This window comes from Balaenoptera ricei, chromosome 11, assembly GCF_028023285.1.
Source record: "Balaenoptera ricei isolate mBalRic1 chromosome 11, mBalRic1.hap2, whole genome shotgun sequence".
NCBI classification, from domain to species: Eukaryota; Metazoa; Chordata; class Mammalia; order Artiodactyla; family Balaenopteridae; genus Balaenoptera; species Balaenoptera ricei.
Window position 1 is genome coordinate 24,831,029 of NC_082649.1, and position 12,302 is coordinate 24,843,330.

Sequence of the window (12,302 nt, forward strand, 5' to 3'; positions counted from 1 at the left end):
GTTGCACTATACTGTAGCCTATTAAGTATGAAATAGGATTATATCTCAAAAAGTACATACCTTAATTTTAAAATATTTTATTGCTAAAATATGCTAACCATCATCTGAGCCTTCAGCAAATCTTAGTCTTTTTTCAATAGTAACATCAAAGATCACTGATCACAGATCACCATAACAAATATAGTTAAGTTTGAAATATTGCAAGAATTATCAAAATGTGTCACAGAGACACTAAATAAGCAAATGCTGTTGGGAAAACGGCGCTGATAGACTTACTGCATGCAGCATTGCCACAAACCTTTAATTTGTAGAAAAAAGCATTGTCTGAGAAACACAATAAAGCAAAGCACAATAAAACCAGATATGCCAGTATTTTAACTTCAGTGAATTTTATTTTTGTGTATCAGAAATACATTTTTATTTTTATTTGAAAACAACCTAAATTTTTAGACAAATGATTTTAGTATATAAATTTGATTTTGTTTTTATATAGAATATAAAGATTTTCCTCACTGATCTTACATGTGAAAGGGATTACAAGCCTGAAGGGAGATACCTTCTGCACACAAGTGTGTATCTTACGTGTAGGGTACTGGAAACCAATGTGTAGTGCTTCCACACATAAATTAGGTCGTGACACCACCTATTAAAAAGGGGATAAGAGAAAAATTCTATTAATCAGACTCAAGAAGCAAACATGACACAAAAACTGCAGGTAAGACCAAATAAGTAATTTTAGTTAGAACACTGCAGGTTATACTGGAGTAACAGGTTTGTGAAGCTACAGTGTGTACCACATTAAAACAGCAAGAAAGGGCTATTTATATAGAAAGGCTGGAATGAGGGATTTTTTCACTAAAGCAAATCAACTTCTTGTCAACTGCCAAAACAAAACAAAACTGAGCATTATGAGTTTAGTATACTGAAGGCATATTATACCAGTTTTTATGCAGCATACTAAAGTTAGAACTTCTTCACTGGTGCATATGAATCATTAATAGTCATAGAAAGTTTTTTTTGCCCCTTCTTGCCAAATTTCAGGCATGTCTTATTTTTGATGGAGCATTACATGTATCTATAATTTCATCCTGTAAAAACATATGAAGACAACGTTCATTCTGTGCCAAAGGATGACCAGCGACCTTGTTCATAAACTGGTCCAGCCCTTGCTTCCTTTCTTCAAAAAAATTGTCAATAAATATTCCATCATCTCTTCTAAAAGAAAGTTGACGCAAAAATGCTTTCCCAGGGACTGGGGGAACTACAACCTTGATCTCTCTTTCTAATTCACTTCGCAGCTACTCAGTCACTGTATCTTCTAACGGCAGATTCCTTCAGCTTGAAAATAGGCAGATTTGTCTTGACCCTGATTTCGTAGGTGGTGAACCGACCCCGGCCTACCCGCACTGTCTGCGGGTTGCTCACATCGATCTCGAGGAAGTTGCTGCGAGGCCCGGAGGCGTCGTTCAGGTTCTGCGGCTTGGTGATCAGCCGCCGGGTACCCGCCACGGTCTCCGCCATTTCACGGCTGTAGCCGACGCCGCCGCGGGCTCCCTCCTCCCCTTCCGCGTTCTGCCAACCCCGCCGCGGGGGACGCCGAGCTCGCGCGCAACTTTAGTGAATTTTACAGTGCATTTTTAAATACAGTCATTTGAAAATAATCGTTTTCAGTAAAGACTTTCTAATTAATGAAGGATGAATAAAAAATGATTCATCTACTGTTGCTATTCTGTTTCTCTTTTCTGTTTTCCTGTGATCCATGCTTGCTTCCCTCTGTTTAAAATGAGCAGTTGTGATCATATTTAATGATTTTTTTTAATTAATTAATTTATTTTCATGGCTGTGTTGGGTCTTCGTTTCTGTGCGAGGGCTTTCCCTAGTTGCGGCAAGCGGGGGCCACTTTTCATCGCGGTGCGCGGGCCTCTCACTATCGCGGCCTCTCCTGTTGCGGAGCACAGGCTCCAGACGCGCAGGCTCAGTAATTGTGGCTCACGGGCCCAGCCGCGCCGCGGCATGCGGGATCTTCCCAGAACCAGGGCTCGAACCCGTGTCCCCTGCATTGGCAGGCAGATTCTCAACCACTGCGCCACCAGGGAAGCCCTTTAATAATCTTTTTTACACTTTCATGGTGTCATGTTGAGTGGACTGTGTCTAATTAGAAGTTACAACCTCTCTTCTCTCCGTCTCTCACTGTATTTCTCTTGCTTTTTCCTGCTCTCTTCCTGGAATCCATGAATGCTACTTCATATTTACAAAATAAAACATATCAAGGTCATATAATGGATTTCTGGGGGAGAGGAGATTTTTCTTTAGAAATGTTCTTTTCTTTATATAATTCTGTTGGATATAAATAGTTGGCTGGTTGGATAAGAGGGTCCTTGAACAATGCGTTTTCTTCCACCTCACCCTGTCTTGAGGGCTCAGCAGGAGCTGATAGACAAGGGGTAGGAGGCATGGAGATGGCAGCCTAGGCCTGTGCTTCTTAATCCTGGGTGCACAGTATAATCACTTGAGACTAATTTTTTTTAAAGTTTTATTGGAGTATAGTTGATTTACAATGTTTTTTAGTTTCTGCTGTACAGCAAAGTGAATCAGTTATACATATACATATATCCACTCTTTTTTAGATTCTTTTCCCATACAGGTCATTATAGAGTTTTGTTTTTTTTTTTTTTAATTTTATTTATTTATTTATTTTTGGCTGTGTTGGGTCTTCGTTTCTGTGCGAGGGCCTTCTCCAGTTGCGGCGAGCGGGGGCCACTCCTCATCGCGGTGCGCGGGCCTCTCACTGTCGTGGCCTCTCTTGTTGCGGAGCACAGGCTCCAGACGCGCAGGCTCAGTAGCTGTGGCTCACGGGTCCAGTCGCTCCGCGGCATGTGGGATCTTCCCAGAACCAGGGCCCGAACCCATGTCCCCTGCATTAGCAGGCAGACCCTCAACCACTGCGCCACCAGGGAAGCCCCGCATTATAGAGTATTGGGTAGAGTTCCCTGTGCTATACATAAGGTCCTTATTAGTTATTTTATATACAGTAGTGTGTATATGTCAATCCCAATCTCCCAATGAAATTATTTTTAAATTACTGATTCATAGCCCTGTTCTTTTCCTCCCTTCCCCCTCCCCTCTCCCAAGAAATTTCTATCTGATTAGTCTATGATGGTACTTTTTACAAACACTTAGGGTAATTTTGGACAGGACAATCCTGTGCTCTATTTCACAAATTTTACATGTAAATGAATAATGCAAAGAATGGAAAGTGTTTTAAGTCTTTTGACAACACTGGAAAAAGAAAGGGAATTTCTCCTCTTTTCCCTGAAGGTCTTACATAATCTGTTGATGGGGAGGAAAAATTTGACCAGAAAGAATGTCATCAGTGCTAATTTCCAAGAATGTTCACCCAGAGACTAAAGCATAACTTATCTAGGCTACCTGCCTAAATCTTTCTTAGCTTGAAGTGACTTACTGGAGAATTACCCTCTTCAAAAATTCTTACCTTTCTAGCTTTATGAAAGGAGGTTGTGTATTCTCCTTATTTTCCCAACTTTATAGAAAGATGAGAGGTAATCCTAAGAGAGGCAGTCCCTATTGTTTCCACTGTTGTTCTCCTTTTTTTAAAATTGAAGTACAGTTAACTTACAATATTATATTGGTTTCAGGTGTACAATATGGTGATTCAATATTTGTATAGATTAAACTCCATTTAAAGTTATTACAAAACAATGGCTATCATAGCAATCAGAGAAGAAAAAGAAGTAAAAGGAATCCAAATTGGAAAAGAAGAGGCAAAACTGTCACTGTTTGCAGATGACATGATATTATACATAGAGAATCCTAAAGATGCTACCAGAAAACTATTAGAGCTAATCAATGAATTTGGTAAAGTAGCAGGATACAAAATTAATGCACATAAATCTCTTGCATTCCTATACACTAATGATGAAAAATCTAAAAGAGAAATTAAGGAAACACTCCCATTTACCATTGCAACAAAAAGAATAAAATACCTAGGAATAAACCTACCTAAGGAGACAAAAGACCTGTATGCAGAAAACTATAAGACACTGATGAAAGAAAATAAGATGATACAAACAGATGGAGAAATATACTATGTTCTTGGATTGGAAGTATCAACACTGTGAAAATGACTATACTAGCCAAAGCAATGTACAGATTCAATGCAATCCCTATCAAACTACCAATAGCATTTTTAACAGAACTAGAACAAAAAATTTCACAATTTGTATGGAAACACAAAAGACCCCGAATAGCCAAAGCAACCTTGAGAAAGAAAAAAGGAGCTGGAAGAATCAGACTCCCTGGCTTCAGACTATACTACAAAGCTACAGTAATCAAGACAGTATGGTACTGGCACAAAAACAGAAACGTAGATCAATGGAACAAGATAGAAAGCCCAGAGATAAACCCATGCACCCATGGTCACCTTATCTTTGATAAAGGAGGCAAGAATATATAATGGAGAAAAGACAACCTCTTCAATAAGTGGTGCTGGGAAAACTGGACAGCTACATGTAAAAGAATGAAATTAGAACACTCCCTGACACCATACAAAAAAATAAACTCAAAATGGATTAAAGACCTAAATGGAAGACCAGACACTATAAAATTCTTAGAGGAAAACATAGGCAGAACACTCTATGACATAAATCACAGCAAGATCCTTTATGACCCGCCTCCTAGAAAAATGGAAATAAAAACAAAAATAAACAAATGGAACCTAATGAAACTTCAAAGCTTTTGCACAGCAAAGGAAACCATAAACAAGATGAAAAGACAACCCTCAGAATGGGAGAAAATATTTGGAAACAAAGCAACTGACAAAGGATTAATCTCCAAGATTTACAAGCGCTCAATAACAAAAAAACAAACAACCCAATCCAAAAATGGGCAGAAGACCTAAATAGACATTTCTCCAAAGAAGATATACAGATTGCCAACAAACACATGAAAGAATGCTCAACGTCATTAATCATTAGAGAAATGCAAATCAAAACTACAATGAGATATCATCTCACACTGGTCAGAATGGCCATCATCAAAAAATCTAGAAACAATAAATGCTGGAGAGGGTGTGGAGAAAAGGGAACACTCTTGCACTGTTGGTGGGAATGTAAATTGATACAGTCACTATGGAGAACGGTATGGAGGTTCCTTAAAAAACTAAAAATAGAACTACCATAAGACCCAGCAATCCCACTACTGGGCATATACCCAGAGAAAACCATAATTCAAAAAGAGTCATGTACCAAAATGTTCATTGCATCTCTATTTACAATAGCCAGGACATGGAAGCAACCTAAGTGTCCATCGACAGATGAATGGATAAAGAAAGTGTGGCACATATATACAATGGAATATTACTCAGCCATAAAAAGAAACGAAATTGAGTTATTTGTAGTGAGGTGGATAGACCTAGAGTCTGTCATACAGAGTGAAGTAAGTCAGAAAGAGAAAAACAAATACCATATGCTAACACATATATATGGAATCTAAGAAAGAAAAAAAAAAAGGTCATGAAGAACCTAAGGGTAGGATGGGAATAAAGAAACAGACCTACTAGAGAATGGACTTGAGGATATGGGGAAGGGGAAGGGTAAGCTGTGACAAAGTGAGAGAGTGGCATGGACATATATATACTACCAAATGTAAAATAGATAGCTAGTGGGAAGCACCCGCATAGCACAGGGAGATCAGCTCGGTGGTTTGTGACCACCTAGAGGGGTGGGATAGGGAGGGAGACGCAAGAGGGAAGAGATATGGGAACATATGTATATGTATAACTGATTCACTTTGTTATAAAGCAGAAACTAACACACGATTGTAAAGCAATTATACTCCAATAAAGATGTTAAAAAAATAAAAATAAAAAAATACTGAAAAATTCACAATTATGTAGAAATTAAACAACACACTCTTAAACACCAATGAGTCAAAGAAGAAATAACAAAAGAAAATTTTGCAAATATCTTGAGACCAGTGAAAACAAAAATGCAACACATCCAACGTCTGAGATACAGTGAAAGCAGGGAAATTTATGGCTGTAAACTATTAAAAGAAGAAGTAACATACCAAATCACAATTAAACTTTACAATTTAAGGGGCTTAAAAAAAAAGAACAGATTTATCCCACAGCTAGCAGAAGAAAGAAAATAATAAAGATTAGAGTGAAGACAAACAAAATAGTAGAAAAACAATAGTGAAAAGCAATGAAACAAAAAGTTGTTTCTTTAAAAAAAAAAGTTATTCACCATTTGATCTAAGATGGCCATTTTAACATTTTCAGTACTTATTCTGATTGCTGAATGTTAAGGACTTCCAATATTTGAAAACAGCTTTTACCTTCTCCACAATTTTCTCCATTCAAAGCTAAATGTCATTAGTCCCTTTAAATTTTCATCTTATTCCAAGTGTTCAGACCCTTCACAATTCTGTATATTATACCTTTGACATACTCCTTATTAAATTTTTTTCAAATTCAATTTCCCAGCACTAAGCAAAGAACTCTAGCTAAAAATATGACCATAGAAAAGTACATTGACATCTCTTGCTTGGAGATTACTTCTGCACTGAGAAGCTCAGAATATGTTCATCTCTGTTCTCAACTCAAGGGTAAATTATTTTAGGAGGGAGGGTGGTATCCCCTTTAGATCACAAGATGATTCTGACTTACCGTTTTCATGTGGCTTCTAATACATGAAATAACATGTGATTGCTATCAGGATTTATATACATATGGCCAGACTGATATTGCATAAATTATTCCAAGATGGATATCTAAAAAATCCACTCCAGATGTGTTTATGGTGGACTCACTGATCAAACAATGTTACTTCTTAGTTCCTTCCTTTCAAGGACACTCTAGATACACAGCCGAGCTTGGGCCTCCCCCAGAGTTCAGGCAACCCCCATCTCTCTCCAGAAAGGAGACATTGAATTGATACTGGGGAGAGCTTGGGTAAATTGATTTATGAATTTGTGTGGCTATGAAGGATCCTCTTGCCTTGGTGGGCAATGAGTGTGTTACTTCATGTGGACCAGAGTAAGTGAAGATAACATGTCTACTCTCAGAGGAAGCTTCAAGCAGTTCACAGTGATAATCATATCCATAGAGGCAGAAAAAGTGTATAAATCTTATGTGAAGGTAACTTGAATGTCACCCCATTAATGGCAAGAAATAACTTTTCTTATTCGGGTAAACCTTTCCTCATTCACCAGTTGTGCATGAACAGACATTGGTAACCTGTAAACTTTGTCAAATCGTTGTTTATCTTTCAAGACAGAAATGGTTAATCGTTTGTTCAAAGTCTCATTTTATATACTTTTTCACTACTTAATATGAATTGGAACTATAATCACTAGAGACTGGATTTCTACTCCACCCTTAGAACCTCCAAATAGTGCACATTAAAATGTTTTGATCATGCATATTAATATCCACTTATAATTCCATATCAATATATTATTTTAAAGGTTTGATTTTGTTATTTTGCAAGGTGCCCAGTATGAGAGTATTGGTTTTCAATTTTACAAGGTGATTTTTCCCTACTTTTCGAATATAAAAATGGATGGATTAAAGTGAGATTACTCAAGGAGTTTGAATTGTGAGTTTGGAGTAGAGAGAAGATTCAGAATATGCAGGAAGCATATTACCAGAAGCATCACAGATATGAAGAGGAGAAATATGGGAAGAGTGATAGTATCCACAAATTAAAGTGTACTGAAAGAAGTGAGGTAGAAGAAAGAGGTGGAAGAAAAATCAGTATATAATGAGAGATAGATTGGTGAGGTAAGAACTATTTAAAGATGGCTAATTAGGGAATGAGAAGACAGGTTGACCAGACCTCAAAGTAACAGCTCCAACCCCTAGGCTTTGTACCCTGCGGTCTGCTCTATCTTTGTGGCCCAAATACTTTTACAGAGACTCTAGATACATAGATTCATACATACATATACATATTAAAAACAAGCAATAACAGTAACAAAAAATCAAACTTAACTTCTCAACTCTCAGAGTTTGTAAACAGTTTTCTAAACCAACTCATTGTCTGAGTCAGAAGGGCGTTTGTTTCATGTCTGTCACTCTTGGTCCACAGGAAATTCCCGGCTTTATTCTGATCTGGGTTGCCAGAGTTTGAAATGTCTTTGTGCTTCCTATACCAGTACAGAAGAGAGGGACTGTACCACCCAGGGCGGTATCCTTGGGGCAGAGAGCTTCAGTGACGTGAACCACGTTTCTTGCTCCTGAGCTCTGTAGCCAGGTAGAGTATGGAGTATCTCAGAAGCAGGGAAGGAGACTCTGGAGTTTTGTCCTTGTAGGGTGATAAAACAATATTTTAGTTGCAGGTATCCATTTGCTCACTTGAATGCACACACAAATTATCACATATACACACCAAGTTCAGTTGATAAGTGGCTTTTTTTTTTCCCCTTCATGCAGATAAAGCCCAATGAGACTGTCTAGTGCTGGAAAAGGAAGAAATTTTATGTTCACTTGACAATCTATGAGAACCAATAAAACTTAAGCCAGGGTTGTTACAGAGTAGGCAGTGATTCTGGGTTCCTTTCCTTTTTCCCCAAACTTTATCTGTTGATTCCAGTCCTTGCTCCAGGATTATACTTCTGCAGTCCAAATTTAGGACTAACCTCTATCCTTCTCAAATTCTGCCTGTCAATGTAAACCTAGACTCTGCTTTGTATATTTCTAATCCTTACATGGGTCCACATTAATTTTATGGTGGAAAAATGTGCCATGTGTGGCTGTACCACATTTTGTGTATGCATTGATAGACATTTGGGTTCTTTCCACTTTTTTGGCCATTGAGAAAAATGCTGCTATGAACATTTTTGTACACATTTTTTGTGAATGTATACTTTAATTTCTCTTGGGTATATAACTTGGAGTGGAATTACAGAGTGATGGTAGTTCTATGTATAACTTTTTGAGAAACTTCCAAACTGTTTTCCACAGTGATTGTGCCATTTTACATGCAACAGGCAATGTATAAAATTTTTAAAAAAATTCTATTGGGGTATAGTTGACTTATAATGTTGTGTTAGTTTCAGGTGTACAGTGAAGTGAATCTGTTATATGTATACATATATCCACTTTTTTTTAGATTCTTTTCCTATATAAACCATTACAGAGTACTGAGTAGAGTTCCCTGTGCTATACAGTAGGTCCTTATTAGTTATCTATTTTATATATAAAAGTGTGTATATGTCAATCCCAATCTCCCAATTTATCCCTCCCCTCCTTACCCCCTGGTAACCGTAAGTTTATTTTCTATATCTGTAACTCTATTTCTGTTTTGTAGATAAGTTCATTTTTACCCTTTTTTTAGATTCCACATATAAGTGATATCATATGATATTTGTCTTTGTCTGACTTAACTTCGCTCAGTATGACAATCTCTGGTCCATCCATGTTGCTGCAAATGGCATTATTTCATTCCTTTTTTATGGCTGAGTAATATTCCATTGTATATATGTACCATATCTTCTTTATCCATTCCTCTGTTGATGGACATTTAGGTTGCTTCCATATCCTGGCTATTGTAAATAGTGCTGTAATTAACATTGGGGTGCATGTATCTTTTCAAATTATGGCTTTTTCCAGATACATGCCCAGGAGGATCATACGGTAGCTCTATTTTAGTTTTTTAAGGAACCTCCATGCTGTTCTCCATAGTGGCTGTACCAGTTTACATTCCCACCAACAGTGCAGAAGGGCTCCCTTTTCCTCACACCCTCTCCAGAATTTGTTTGTAGAATTTTTGATGATGGCCAATCTGACCAATGTGAGGTGAGACATCATTGTAGTTTTGATTTGCATAGCTGTATGAGATTTCTAATTTCTCCGCATCCTTTCCAATACTTGTTATTTTCCTTTTTTGGGGGGGTGTGTAGGGAGGGCATAGGATAGACATTCTAGAGGGTATGTGTGATATTACATTGTGGTTTACATTTCCCAAATGACTAATTGTGTTGTACATTTTTTCACGTGCTTATTGATCATTTGCACATCTTCTTCAGATGAATGTCTATTCAAATCATTTGTTCATTTAAAAAATTGAATTGCTTTTCTTTTTATTGTTTAGCATTAAGAATCTTTATATATTCTTCATACTAAACTCTGATAAATAATTTGTAAATATTTTTTCCCTTTCTATGAATTGCCTCTTCACTTTTTTGATAGTGTCTTTTTCAAAAATTTATTTATTTTATTTATTTTTGTCTGTGCTGGGTCTTCGTTGCTGCACACAGGCTTTCTCTAGCTGCAGCCAGCGGGGGCTACTCTTCGTTGTGGTGTGCAGGCTTCTCATTGTGGTGGCTTATCTTGTTGCAGAGCATGTGATCTAGGCGCATGGGCTTCAGTAGTTGTAGCACGTGGGCTCAGTAGTTGTGGCGCACAGGCTTAATTGCTCCTCAGCATGTGGGATCTTCTTGGACCAGGGCTTGAACCCGTGTCCCCGGTGTTGGCAGGTGGATTCTTAACTACTGTGCCACCAGGGAAACCCCTGATAGTGTCTTTTCAGACACAAAGCTTTTAATAAAGTCAAATTTATTTATTTTTCCTCTGTTTGGTTGTGCTCTTGGTATAATGTCTAAGAAGCCAGTGTCTAAGTCAAGATTTATACATATGCTTACATTTAGATCTTTAATCCATTTTGAGTTGATGTTCTATATATGATGTGAGATAGAGGGCAACTTCATTCTTTTGCCTGTGGATGTTTATCGTTTCTTCACCATTTATTGAAAAGGATATTCTTTTCCTATCAAATGGATGAAGTGATTTTTTTGATGCTTGTCAAAAATCAATTGACCATAAAAGTGTGAGCTTATTCTGGATTCTCAATAAATTCCATTGACTTATATGTTTATCCTTATGCCAGAACCACACTGTATTGATCACTGCAGCTTTGTAGTAAGTTTTGAAATTGAGAGATGTGAGTTTTCTAACTTTATTCTTCATCAAACCATCTTGAGATGGTTTTGGCTTTTCTGGGTCCCTTGAATTTTCATCTGAACTTTACAATCAGATTGTCTATTTCTTCAAAAAATGTGTTTGGCATTTTGACAAAGATTGCATTGAATCTGTAGGTCACTTTGGATAGTATTATCATCTTAAAAATATTAAGTTTTCCAATCCATGTACACAGAATATCTTTCCGTTTATCTATGTCTTTGTTAATTTCTTCCAACAATATTTTGTAATTTTCAATTTGTAACCTTGCACTTCCTTGATTATATTTATTCCTAAGTATTTTATTATTTTGATGCTGCTATAAATAAAACTTTTTCTTAATTTTATCTTTGGATTGTTCATTGCTAGTGCGTAGAAATGCAACTGAATTTTGTGTGTTGATCTTAAACTTTGCCACTTTGCTGAATTTCTTTATTGCCTCTAATAGTGTGTGTGAGTGGGGATGTGTGTGTGTGTACTGTATGTATTTTCTGTATAAGAGGCTTTTGAGTCTATAAATGATGTAGACTTCAGGAAGTTTTTTCATGTGCCAGGAGCTGCTCTGTAGTCCTTCCAGGTGCATAAGGCACAGGTAATATCTGTCACTGTAAAAGGATACTTCTGAATATATTCAGCTTAACAAGATGCATGTTCAACTTCAACTTAAGGAATTTAAAGAATTCTTATATTTAATAAATACATTATCTAGACTCTGCAGTTTTTATGAGGTCTCAATTGATGACCATAGATATTTTCCATATATTTTAAAATGTAACAATGTTTCAACGTGTGGTTGTGAGATTGTAAAACTTTAATTCTTGTTCACCTTAATGGGATGGCTTCCTAGCCTCTAGAACTGTGAGAAATAAATTTACACTGTTTACAAGCCACTGAGTCTATGGTGTTTTTTGTTATAGCAGTCTGAACAGACTAAGAGTGATTTCTTTTCTTTTTTTTTTTTTTTTTGCTGTGTGGCTTGTGGGATCTTATTCCCCCAACCGGGAGTCGAACCCGGGCACGCTGCAGTGAGAGCACGGAGTCCTAACCACTGGACCGCCAGGGAATTCCCCTAAGAGTGCTATTTGGATCTTGAGTTTATAATGATCAAATTTAGAATATATTTTAGACTCTCATTTTCTCAAATCTTTTTTCTGTCCACACATCTCTCTCTTCAAGGTCTCTAATTACTTTTGTTTTAGGCCCTTTAAAGTTCTCCATCAAATCACTGATACTCTTCATTTTTTAAATTATTTTTTCTGTACATTTCATTTTAGATAGTTTGAATTTCTGTCTTCAAGTTCACTAACCATTTATTTCTGCA

General features: G+C 37.0%; 1 pseudogene; it reads right to left on the reverse strand.

The window, feature by feature from the left end:
- Positions 1-984: 984 nt before the first annotated feature.
- LOC132373947 (sorting nexin-3-like) lies at positions 985-1,523 on the reverse strand (annotated as a pseudogene).
- Between the last annotated feature and the right edge of the window lie 10,779 nt (positions 1,524-12,302).